The sequence below is a fragment of the Melozone crissalis genome, unplaced genomic scaffold (genome assembly GCF_028551555.1).
Source record: "Melozone crissalis strain CALT ecotype California unplaced genomic scaffold, PUWL_Pcris_2 ptg000046l_1, whole genome shotgun sequence".
NCBI lineage: Eukaryota > Metazoa > Chordata > Aves > Passeriformes > Passerellidae > Melozone > Melozone crissalis.
In genome coordinates, this window is record NW_026535824.1 from 15,335,001 (window position 1) to 15,346,184 (window position 11,184).

Here is an 11,184-nt window from a genome sequence, read left to right on the forward strand (position 1 = left end):
CAAGGTCTTGGGTAATGAATCTTAGGGATGGGTGCTTCCCATTCCAGCCAGGCTCCATCGTCGCCCCCCAACTCTACCAATGGTAAAGGCTCCCAAATTGATGGGATGGATTCTTGTGTCCCCCTCGCTTTCAACCACAATTTTTCAAATAACCGTTCCAGATATACTTCCTTTAGATACTTCACAAGAGTCTCATCCGAAGACTGGGCTAATCTATGGAGTCTTCGCGCCTGAATGCTTGGAATGAGCGCCGCCAACTTGATGAGGTCTAAACCGCCATCTTTAAAACTCGAATACAAGATCGCATCACATGTACTTGGGGGAAGATGAAGCCATTCCTTAACCATGTTACGAATGACTTGGTCAAGGGATTCAAGTAGGCCCACCTTGACTTTGGTATGGTCAGCCAGATATATCAGTCTCGGGATGGTATAGGTCCTGAGTATATCGACTTTCTGAAGAGGTTTTAAGGGCGAACGACCAATCCGATGGAGCCAATCCATGAGCTTCTCTGATAGTCTAGGATCTGCAAAGCCAGTCCAGGGATCAACCCATGTGCTGACGTACCTTTCTGAGCTCCCTGGGTCGATCATGTTAGGGAGGGATCCGTTAATCACCCACGTGGGACAATCATTGATAGTATACGAGTCCCTTGTCGGCTTGATGTAAAAGCCATGACATATTCCCCCCTGCGTACTGAGGCCAGTAAGATTGCAAAAGGCCTCCAAAATTTTGATGTTATGACACATGCCTTCCCAAGAGTCACTCAGCAGCACCAAGTCATCGGCAAATGCCATGGCCGTAAATTTCCAGCCCCCATGATGGAAAACCTCACCTTCATTCTCGAGTTTATATAGAAGGTGGTGCATCGCTAAAATTGAGCAGCAAAGGTGACATGGGGTCGCCTTGCTTGACACCTGAGCGAATGTATATGGGGTCTGTCCTTTCTCTTCCCATGGAAATGCACGTCTTAACATCCCGATACATTTCCCTCACCAACTCTATCATGTGTGGATCCACCCCTTGCTGGACCAGACCCTCAAATACATGCTGATGACAGATGGTGTCAAATGCCTTAGCAATGTCCACGAACACAACCCCCAGATGTTCATGCTCTCACTTAGCTGTTCCACCACAAGCTGTAACAACTTGAGGTTTTCGGCACAACCTGATGTGCAAATAAAACCCCGTTGCCGGGGGTTGATGGGACATGCTTTGGACAGCCTCACAGTAGCGATCCTGGAAAACAGCCTAATCACCACTGAACCAATAGTAATAGGCCTCCAGTTATTGCTATCACCAAGCTTCTCTGCATCCGAAGACTTGGGTATCAAGACTGTCCTGCAGTCCCGCAGCGCATCTGGAACAGTACTGGTGATAAGCCAGAGGCTGAAGATCTCAGTCAACCGGGGAAATTATTGCAAAAGGATTATTGCCTTTTGCAATAATCTGACCCAAAGTGATCCCATCTGGCCCAGGAGCGGAGGTTTTACACATCTCTCTCATGTTCTTATCAATCTCTTTTCCAGTAATTAGGGCCTCGAATGTGGTGTTAGCTGCCTCCTTATATGGAGGGAAATTCAGTAGGCCACCAAATATATCAGATGTATCCCACCTTCTTTTAAAGTGATCGTGGAGAACACTTGATGGTAATTGGCACTGAGAGGCTTCCGTGCTGTCCAGGATGACGCATGAGGCGCCTTCTATGTAAATCATACAGCAGTTGGAACCTCAAGAATTATCCCCTCTTAATAGCTCTTTTGCACGTCCAATTTGATGGAGTTTTGGATGCTTTTTGGCCACGGGAGGCCTGCGTCTTTTGACCCTTGATAGATTTAGTTTGGCTAGGCACACCCAGAATACCAAGAAACTCCTTATAAACATCCTTCACCACCCGACCTGGATCTTGCCCATCAAGAACTTTCTTGAAGGCTTCCCGATATTCCCGATATATGGTCAATTTGCCAAACGATAATCACGCTTTGATGACTTTCTGGAATTGGAGCTTTAACTGTCCCTCCTTGGGCAACTTAGCAAACCTGGCAGGATGTTCAATTCCAGTGGCACCTACTAGTCCTTCATGACCTTTCACGGAGGGACGCCTTTTATCACTAATCTGCTTTGCCATTTTAGTTGGAATATGCTCCGCTATAAGTTGGTTGATATTCCACTTACTGGCAAACTCGTCCACCAATTGTACCGGAAGAGCCTCTTTCTTCCTCCCCAGTCCATACCCGTTTGTGGGCCCCTCAGGCCGATGACTCTTTGGGATGAGAAGCAGCAATCCGCTCCACATTTCGCACAAGAGGATGTCTTATTCTCTTGTGCAGACCCAGGCCAATCTTAGTAGCGAACCCACGTTGGCACACCTCACAGACCCATTCCCCAGTGGGAGCCACACACACCACCCCCTTGCAGCGCGGGATGTGACAGGAGATACTGTGGCATTTTAGATTTTGCTTACCACATTTTGAACACCTGAAAATGATCTTTCTCTGTCCGTGTGCCCTTTTGAGATGGTCAATCAGCCCCAACATCCTAGTAAACCAGGTCTCACAACAAGGACAAGATGGTTGTTTGTCAGGCATGGACACGACAGGTGTTCTTGGCGTTATACCATCACCTTCAGACCCGTGAGGAGCCTCGGGTGTTTTGGGCTCTTTACTACCTCCCATCGTGCTCTCAGCCTCAGGTGTTTTGGGCTCTTCGGTACCTCCCACTGCACTCTCAGCCTCATCCTGGGCCATCCCCATAGGGGAGATCTCATAGGGCTCAGGGAGTTGCCCCAAACCCTACCAAACATCCACATGATGTACACCATCTTCTTTAACAATTTTGGAGTTAAAAAATTCCAAACTTGCAAGATCGAATCCCTCTTCCCTGGGCACAGAGGGCATAGATGGTAATTTGGCATCAATGACCCTTAGATCTAATGGGTCAGTCTGAGTGGTAGTCGAGATATAACGCAAAGCCATTTTGTCAGTCCGGTAAGCAATAAAGTGACAAGTCCAAGTGAGGGTAGAAGCATATAGTAGCTGACCCTCTCTCAAACTACCAACTGTGTCAACAACAGCCCGTGGACAAGGCTCTGTGCAACAGCGAACTAACTGTGCCAACCTTTTTGTTTCAGCGATTCGTGAAACTATTGTTGGGTGGTGACTCCAACAATAGGGAGGGCTGATATGCGCCCTCTCCCACACTGGGGCAGAAGTCGACTCAGTTACCACGAGGGTATCCGGCAGGACCACGAGGAGGTGCGACTTCCGCGGCTATGCCCAGTTAGTAAATATAGTTACTCCCGCCGTTTACCCGCCCTTCATTGAATTTCTTCACTTTGACATTCAGAGCACTGGGCAGAAATCACATTGCGTCAACACCCGCCTCGGGCCTTCACAATGCTTTGTTTTAATTAAGCAGTCGGATTCCCCTGGTCCGCACAAGTTCAAAGCCGGCTGCTAGGCACCGACTGAGGCGGGGCGCTGGCCCAGGGACCCTCCCCCGGGGACCCTCCCCCGCACAAACTGCTCAGCCGACGCCGGCTGCGGCTGCGCGCACACTGGCTGCACACCGCGGGAACCCCATTGGCGGGAACCGCTGGGGCGGTGGTGCGCAACGATGACGGCTGCCACTGGGGCACCGGCCGCGGCAAGGTGGAGGGCGGGTGGAGCGGGGAGCGGGCGGCGCCCGCCACAGCCGGGGCGATCCACAGGAAGGACCCGGTGTGTGTCCAGAGTCGCCACCGTGCACGCGCATGCCCCAGCGCCCGGGCGGGCCACGCGGAGCGCACTCACCCGCGCGCGGCACCTCGTCCAGCTGCAGCACGCACCCAGCCCCGCTTCGCGCCCCAGTCCGACCAACCCAGCCCTTAGAGCCAATCCTTATCCCAAAGTTACGGATCCGGCTTGCCGACTTCCCTTACCTACATTGTTCCAATATGCCAGAGGCTGTTCACCTTGGAGACCTGCTGTGGATATGGGTACGACCCGGCACGAGACTTACACCCTCTCCCCTGGATTTTCACGGGCCAGCGAGAGCTCACCCGATGCCGCCGGAATCGCGACGCTTTCCAAGGTGAGGGCCCCTCTCTCGGGACGAATCCATTCCAAGGCGCCCGGCCCTTCACAAAGAAAAGAGAACTCTCCCCGAGGCTCCCACCAGCTTCTCTGGGATCGGTTGCGTCACCGCACTGGGTGCCTCGTGGCGCCCATCTCCACCACTCGGAGGATTCGGGGATCTGAACCCGACTCCCTTTCGATCGGCTGAGGGCAACAAAGGCCATCGCCCGCCCTTTCGGAATGGCGCTCACCTTATCGCTTAGGACCGACTGACCCATGTTCAACTGCTGTTCACATGGAACCCTGCTCCACTTCAGCCTTCAAAGCTCTCATTTGAATATTTGCTACTACCACTAAGATCTGCACCTGCAGCAGCTCCACCTGGGCCCACGCCCCAGGCTTCGAGGCGCACCGCAGCGGCCCTCCTACTCGTCGCGGCCTAGCCCCCGCGGGCCTCGCACTGCCAGCGATGGCCGAGTATGGGCCCAATGCTCCAGCGCCATCCATTTTCAGGGCTAGTTGATTCGGCAGGTGAGTTGTTACACACTCCTTAGCGGATTCCGACTTCCATGGCCACTGTCCTGCTGTCTAGATCAACCAACACCTTTTCTGGGCTCTGATGAGCGTTGGCATCGGGCGCCTTAACCCGGCGTTCGATTCATCCCACAGCGCCAGTTCTGCTTACCAGAAGTGGCCCACTGAGCACTTGCATTCCACGGCGCGGCTCCACGCCAGCGAACTGGCTCCCTTACCCATTGAAGGTTTGAGAATAGGTTGAGATCGTTTCGGCCCCAAGACCTCTAATCATTCGCTTTACTGGGTAAAACTGCCCATTGCCGAGTGCCAGCTATCCTGAGGGAAACTTCGGAGGGAACCAGCTACTAGATGGCTTGATTAGTCTTTTGCCCCTAGACCCGGGTCGGACGACCGATTTGCATGTCAGGACTGCTACGGACCTCAACCAGAGTTTCCTCTGGCTTTGTCCTGCCCAGGCATAGTTCACCATCTTTCGGGTCCTAGCATGGACGCTCACGCTCCACCTCCCCAGCCCCGCGAGGGGGCGGCAGGCGAGACGGTCCAGTGGTGCGCCCGGGGCTGCCAGGCGCGACACGCGCCCCGGGATCCCACCTCAGCCGGCGCGGGCCGGCCCTCACCTTCATTGCGCCGCGGGCTTTCGACAATGGTCCCTGACTCGCGCACATGCTAGACTCCTTGGTCCGTGTTTCAAGATGGGTCAAGTGGGTAGCCGACATCGCTGCGGACCCCGGGTGCCCCAGCACGGCCCGTGAGCCTGGCCCGGCAGCGCCGCGCGGTCAGGGTGCACTGAGGACAGTCCACCCTGGTTGACAGCAGCGCCGGAGACTGGCAGGCCCAGCCCCCACACCCCTGCGCGAAACGCCGTGCTGCGAGGATGCCACTCCCCCCCCCCCCCATGAGAGGCGGGGAAATGATGCCCCCCACCACGGCGCCACTGATGTGGGGGGAGGAGGGCACAGTGGCAGTCCTTTCCCTCGGCCCCGGGACTGGCCGAGACCTGCTGCCCGAGGGCTGTAATACCCGCTGCTGCTCGCGCAGCACTGGACCACCTGCCCGTCGGACCACCTGCCCGCCGGAGGCCTTCCCAGTCAACCTGGAGCCGGTCGTGGCGCACCGTCGCAGAGGAAATGTGCCCGGACAGCGCCAGCTGCCGGCTGGGCGGCAGTCCCCGGACCAGCCTGCACCCCCCAGCCTGCCTCCACGGGCAGGGTTCGCCCAGGGGACAGAAGGGAGGCGGAGGCGAGGTTCCACTGAACCCGTGCCGACCACAACTCGCCGGGTTGAATCCTCCGGGCGGACCGTGCAGGCCCCACCCGTTTACCTCTTAACGGTTTCACGCCCTCTTGAACTCTCCCTTCAAAGTTCTTTTCAACTTTCCCTTACGGTACTTGTTGGCTATTGGTCTCGTGCCAGTATTTAGCCTTAGATGGAGTTTACCACCCGCTTTGGGCTGCACTCCAAAGCAACCCGACTCCGAGAAGCCCCGGGCCCAGCGTGCCGGGGGCCACTACCGGCCTCACACCGTCCACGGACTGCGGCCTCGATCACAAGGACTTGGGTCCCCCGAGAGTGCCGCCAGGGATTGGGACTTCTGTACGCCACATGTCCCACACCCCACTGCGGGGCAGGGATTCGGCACTGGGCTTTTCCTGCTTCGCTCGCCATTACTGAGAGAATCCTTGTTAGTTTCTTTTCCTTGGCTGACTTATATGCTAAATTCAGCGGCTTGCCATGTCTGATCTGAGGTCGCAAGGCCAAAGCTTGGCCGCACCTCCTGGCCCATGCAGCTCCTAAAGAAGCAGCATGCCAACAGGCCAACAGCCAGCCAGCTTCTCCCACCTACCAGCCTCACCTTCCTCCCCACTGGCGCCCTCGCACCAGGGGAAAACAAAGCCAGAGGGAGAGAAGCGGAGACAGAGTGCCCCATCCCGGAGATGAGAACCGAAAAGGGAGTGTGGCAGAGACAGCCCTGATGGGGGACCAGGCGGCACGTGATGGCCTTGGTGGAGAGAGAGAGAAAAGCCATGGTACTATTTGCGCCCCGAGACCACGACAGAAGAGGAGGAGGGCAGGCGAAGGGAGGAGGGGGTTGGAACATCTGTCCCCAGCGCTCTCGCCTCACGCGCACGCACAATGGCACAGTACCCCTGCAGTACCCACCTGCAGACAGCCGTCCACGTGGGGGGGAGGCTGGGGGTGAGGCCTGCGCCTTATCTCCCTCTTGTCCTCTCCCTTCTCTCGGCCCACGGCGGTGCTTTCAACGCTGTCTCTTACTCTCCTCAGCTGCCACCACCACCGTACCGCGGTACGGGCCCTGCAAGGACAAACTCTGCCCCAGTGGCTCACTCTGGGAGTGGGGAACTATGGAGCAGTCCTTGAGTCTGCATATAGGGGGATGAAGGCCCTGCGCGGCAACAATGACGATGACAGCCATGACGATGATGATGCCTGCTGCGTCACAGGGAAAAAATTGAGGCCGCCGAGGAAAACGCATCCCTTGCCAAACCCCTGACCGCCTTCCCTCTGGGCACCGGTGAGCCACCATCACCACCGCCGCTGACCACAGTCAACTGGCCTGTGAGGCAACCCCAGCTGAACCACCGTGGTGGCCGCTGGACGGCGACTGATCGTCAAGCAACACTCAGATGGGCGTAGCCCTGGCAGGAACATGGGGCCGCAAGTGTGTTTAAAGTGTGGATGACCAATGTGTCCTGCAATTCACATTAATTCTTGCAGCTAGCTGCATTCTTCATTAACGCACGAGCCCAGTGATCCACCACTGAGAGTTGTCTGGCTTTCAGCACCGATCCTGCACCCGTGGAGGGGCTGGGACCGCTCACATGGGGCACCCCTTTCTCTTGTGCTGAGGATGTGCGGGCACGTGCCCGGCTTTGACCGTCCGTACTTGATAGTCAGGAGTGCAGACATAGGAGATCCAGCCACACTGAACTGGAGTTCTTCCTCAAACCTCCACACTATGGTGGCACTGAAGGAGATCTGAGCAGTCTGGGTCCCGCCGGGTGCAATGATGCCCTCCTCAGGCGCAAACTTGAAGCAGAAGCCCACGTTTGCAGTTGAAGGGCTATAGGTGAAGGGAGCATCAATAGCTCCTAGGTTTATCAGTTCCACCTGCAGCAGCAAGAAAGCAAAATGGAAATACATGTGGAATCTTCCCTTCTTGTGAGTTATTGTCTAATGATGCAATTAATACCCAGAAATAGCAGACGATGCTATGAATGGCAAAAAAATACAACAGGACAAGTTCTGCCCTTTTTCATGCAAAGCAGTGGCAACTCCACAGAACTGGAGTCCACAACCCTGGGGTTATCCCATGGACACAGAGCAGTGCACCTCTGATCAGCTACACCAAGTTCATTCAGACCTGGCCCTGAGAGCAACATGGGCTGATTGCAGCTCTGTGTAGTCAATCACCCCAGAGCTGCTGCTGCCCCACTGAGCACAGCTCCAACAGCATCATCTACTCATCCACCTTTTCCCATGTCATGAAAACAATACACTGATTATGAGGCATCAGCATCAAAATGTATAGACAGCACCATCTTTTGGTAAGAAAACTCAGCATGTCTTTGCCTCCCACAGCCAAGCTTTTGGAAGTGTCTGGCATGATGTAGTGCCTCATTTTCTACCTCTTTCAGCTGCTCTCTCTTTGGTTTTTTTTGCAAACTTGACACTATTGGGGAGGAGGCAAATAGGTAGAAAAATGCTTTGCTTTATTCCCAGGAACACTTTTCTCTTTCTAGAGCCAGAGATGCACCAAGGCTGAAGTGTGGTGAGGGACTGGTCAGCAAGGGAAAGAACTCGCAAGTCCTTTGCAAGGGCCAGCACTGAGCCAGGAGGCTGGATGGCTTTCCTGTGACTTGCAGCAATAAGCAGGAGACACTTGACTGGAAGCTGTCTGCAGTGGACTGAAGCTCAAAGGCAGCCAGTTTCTTCCAGCTGCTTCTGAACAGCCCAGTCCAAAGGTGCCTTGTGTCTGGCACTGCCACAAAAGCCTCTGAACATCCCTTTTTGACCCAGGCTTCGTTTCATGTGCCAAGGGGTTGTTTTGCAGCAAGCCTCCCAGCTGATTCCCAAGGAAGGAACTGGGCCTTCATGAACAACAGACACGCCTTTCAGACCCTCCCAGATTTCACCAGTAGATCAAATATTCCCTGCTCACAAATGCCCAGGTTGGCAGCAATTCCACACTTCCACCAGGCTTGCTCCTCCCTCAGGAGCCATCAGGATCCACCCCAAGCCCTGCTGCTCACCTCATAGACATGGGGGGTGTCAATAGAAATGTTCCCAAGGTTCAGAGTAGGAGAGCTGAATTCTTCCAAGGGTCCTTGGCCTTCCCCTGAGAGGCGCAGGGGCAGCCTGCTCTCACAGCCTGGGGAGAGATGTCCATTGCAGTACAATCATTCCCTCTGTTATACTGGATTTTCCAGGCTGCCTCAGTGCTAGTCCCTGACTCTGAGCTGGATGCAACCAGCTCCTGATGCTGCAGGAGAGGATATGGACCCTCCTCTTCCCTCAGCCTTGGGGCTGACTTCTAATTTCTAACCCATTCCTTGGGCTGCTTTCCAATTTCAGCCACCAGTCTGCTGAGTTTAAAACATCTCTGCTGCCTTGTAGTGACAGGCCAAGGAGTTACAGGTATAAATTGAAAGAAAGGAAATTTAGGTTAGATATTAGGAAATTTTTTACTCTGAGGGTGGTGAGACACTGGAGCAGGTTCCCCAGGGCTGTTGTGGAGGTTCCAGCCCTGAAAGTGTTCCAAGCCAGGCTGGATGGGGCTTGGAGCTACCTGCTCTAGGGGGAGGTGTTCCTGCCCAGAGGCTTTTAAGGTCCATTCCATCCTTAACATACTCTGGTTCTATGCTGTCCTTCCCATGCACTTAGTGGAGCTTTGAAATCATTCAGTGAAGGCACAAAGCTCCTACTGAGTTTGGCAATTCCCAAACTACCTGGCCCAGGAGCACAGGACATTTTTGCCAAAGTCCCCAACTCCTGACACTCAGCACTGCGTTCTGTTTCCACAGACAGAGCTGCAAGGGCTCAAATCCCACAAAGGGAGAGAGGCAGGTGCTGGCCAAGGCTGCTCCTTCTACCAACAGCCTGGGCTCAGGGGGGCTCAGTCACCTCTGCTCTGCTGCTGTCTGGGCACTGGGAGGTGATCCAGGCTCAGGGAACACAATTCTAACTCAGCTCCTGCTGCCTGATGATGGATCCATGTCAAATGGACCCATCATCCTGGAGGCCAGGGGCCTGCAGGGGCTGAGTGCTTGTTCACTAAAGCTGTTCTGCTCTGCAGCTCTCTGGCCTTTGAAGGAATGCTGGCAAAGCCATGGCATGAAAACCTCTCCCTGCACTGCCTGGGCTGTTCTGGGATCAGTCAGGCACACACAGCATTCTGAGCCCTGGCCTGGCACAGGAGACTCCCTGGAGGCTGCAGGGCCAGGGGGGATGTGCCAGCACTGCCCTGCTGACCAGGGACTCTTCCCAGCACTTCCATGGGAGCCCCGTAGGCTCAGGCTTGCACCATGGCTTCACTGAGGGGGAGAGAAGCAGGGCAAAGGAGCTGTACCTGAGATGCTGCAGTAAGCCACACTTCCATACTCCAGTGCTTCCAGGGGTTTGAAGGTCACCTTGATTTTGGCCAAACAATTCAGCCCAATTTCTCCCTCCTACAGCAGAAAGAGACAGCAAAACATTGCTCTGCAAATTTCACATTTCTTGTTTTCAACCACACTTCTGTAAGCCTCTGTTTAGAGCATTAGTAATGAGTGAACAACACAAGGAGCCCAAGGAAACACTCCAAACCCAGCTCAACACAGCGCTGGAAGCTCTCAATGCTCAGCTGTTCAGCTCCCACTCTCCACAATACTCCTGCTGCTCTGACAAAGGCTCTTGGTCACATCATGCTGCTGTCAGCTACAGTGGGATGCGACTGCCACTGTGCACTGGTGGCTCTTCACAAGAAGAGAACATGATCCCTGTCCTGGGTTGACTATATGATGCTTTTATCCCAAATCGTCTTGTTCTGTTTATGCTGAATAATAAGTGTTGCACCTTTAAGACCTGTTGCAGAGAGTGAAGGGGGGAGAGAAGAAGCAGCAGTTTGTTTTCAGACACCGCACTCACTCCTCCACAGTCCTGCTTCTGGACTGCATTGTCTGCAGATGGACAGACAGCGGTTCAGAGCTCTCCTTTGCTTTTAGTTAATTTAGCTTGCTGAGGCAAAGAAGTTCCCTGGACTGTGGGGTTTTTTTCCTTTCTTTGGACATGTTCAAACCTGCTCTGGACTGAACACCAGCAGAGCACCAACAGCTCCACCTGTGGCCACCGGGCTGGGCCTGGCCTGTGACATTTCCAGGACCAGAGGGACTGATCAGAGACTGAGTGAGCTGAACTGCAACCTGGGGAGGGACTTTCTCAGTTTGTCATCTCTTTTGGAGCAGCAAGGAGTTTTATTGATTAATACTGTTCAGGGTTTATTGTTTAATAAACTGGTTTTTTCCACTTCAAGGAGGTCTTTTCTCCAGGACAGGTTGGGGGTAGGGGCCGATTGAATCTGCTTTCCTAGAGGAGC

General features: G+C 54.4%; 2 pseudogenes; both read right to left on the reverse strand.

The window, feature by feature from the left end:
- Positions 1 to 6,341, reverse strand: part of LOC128943565 (28S ribosomal RNA) — an 8,077-nt pseudogene extending 1,736 nt beyond the window's left edge.
- An 886-nt stretch (positions 6,342 to 7,227) lies between these two features.
- On the reverse strand, positions 7,228 to 7,380 carry LOC128943553 (5.8S ribosomal RNA; annotated as a pseudogene).
- Between the last annotated feature and the right edge of the window lie 3,804 nt (positions 7,381 to 11,184).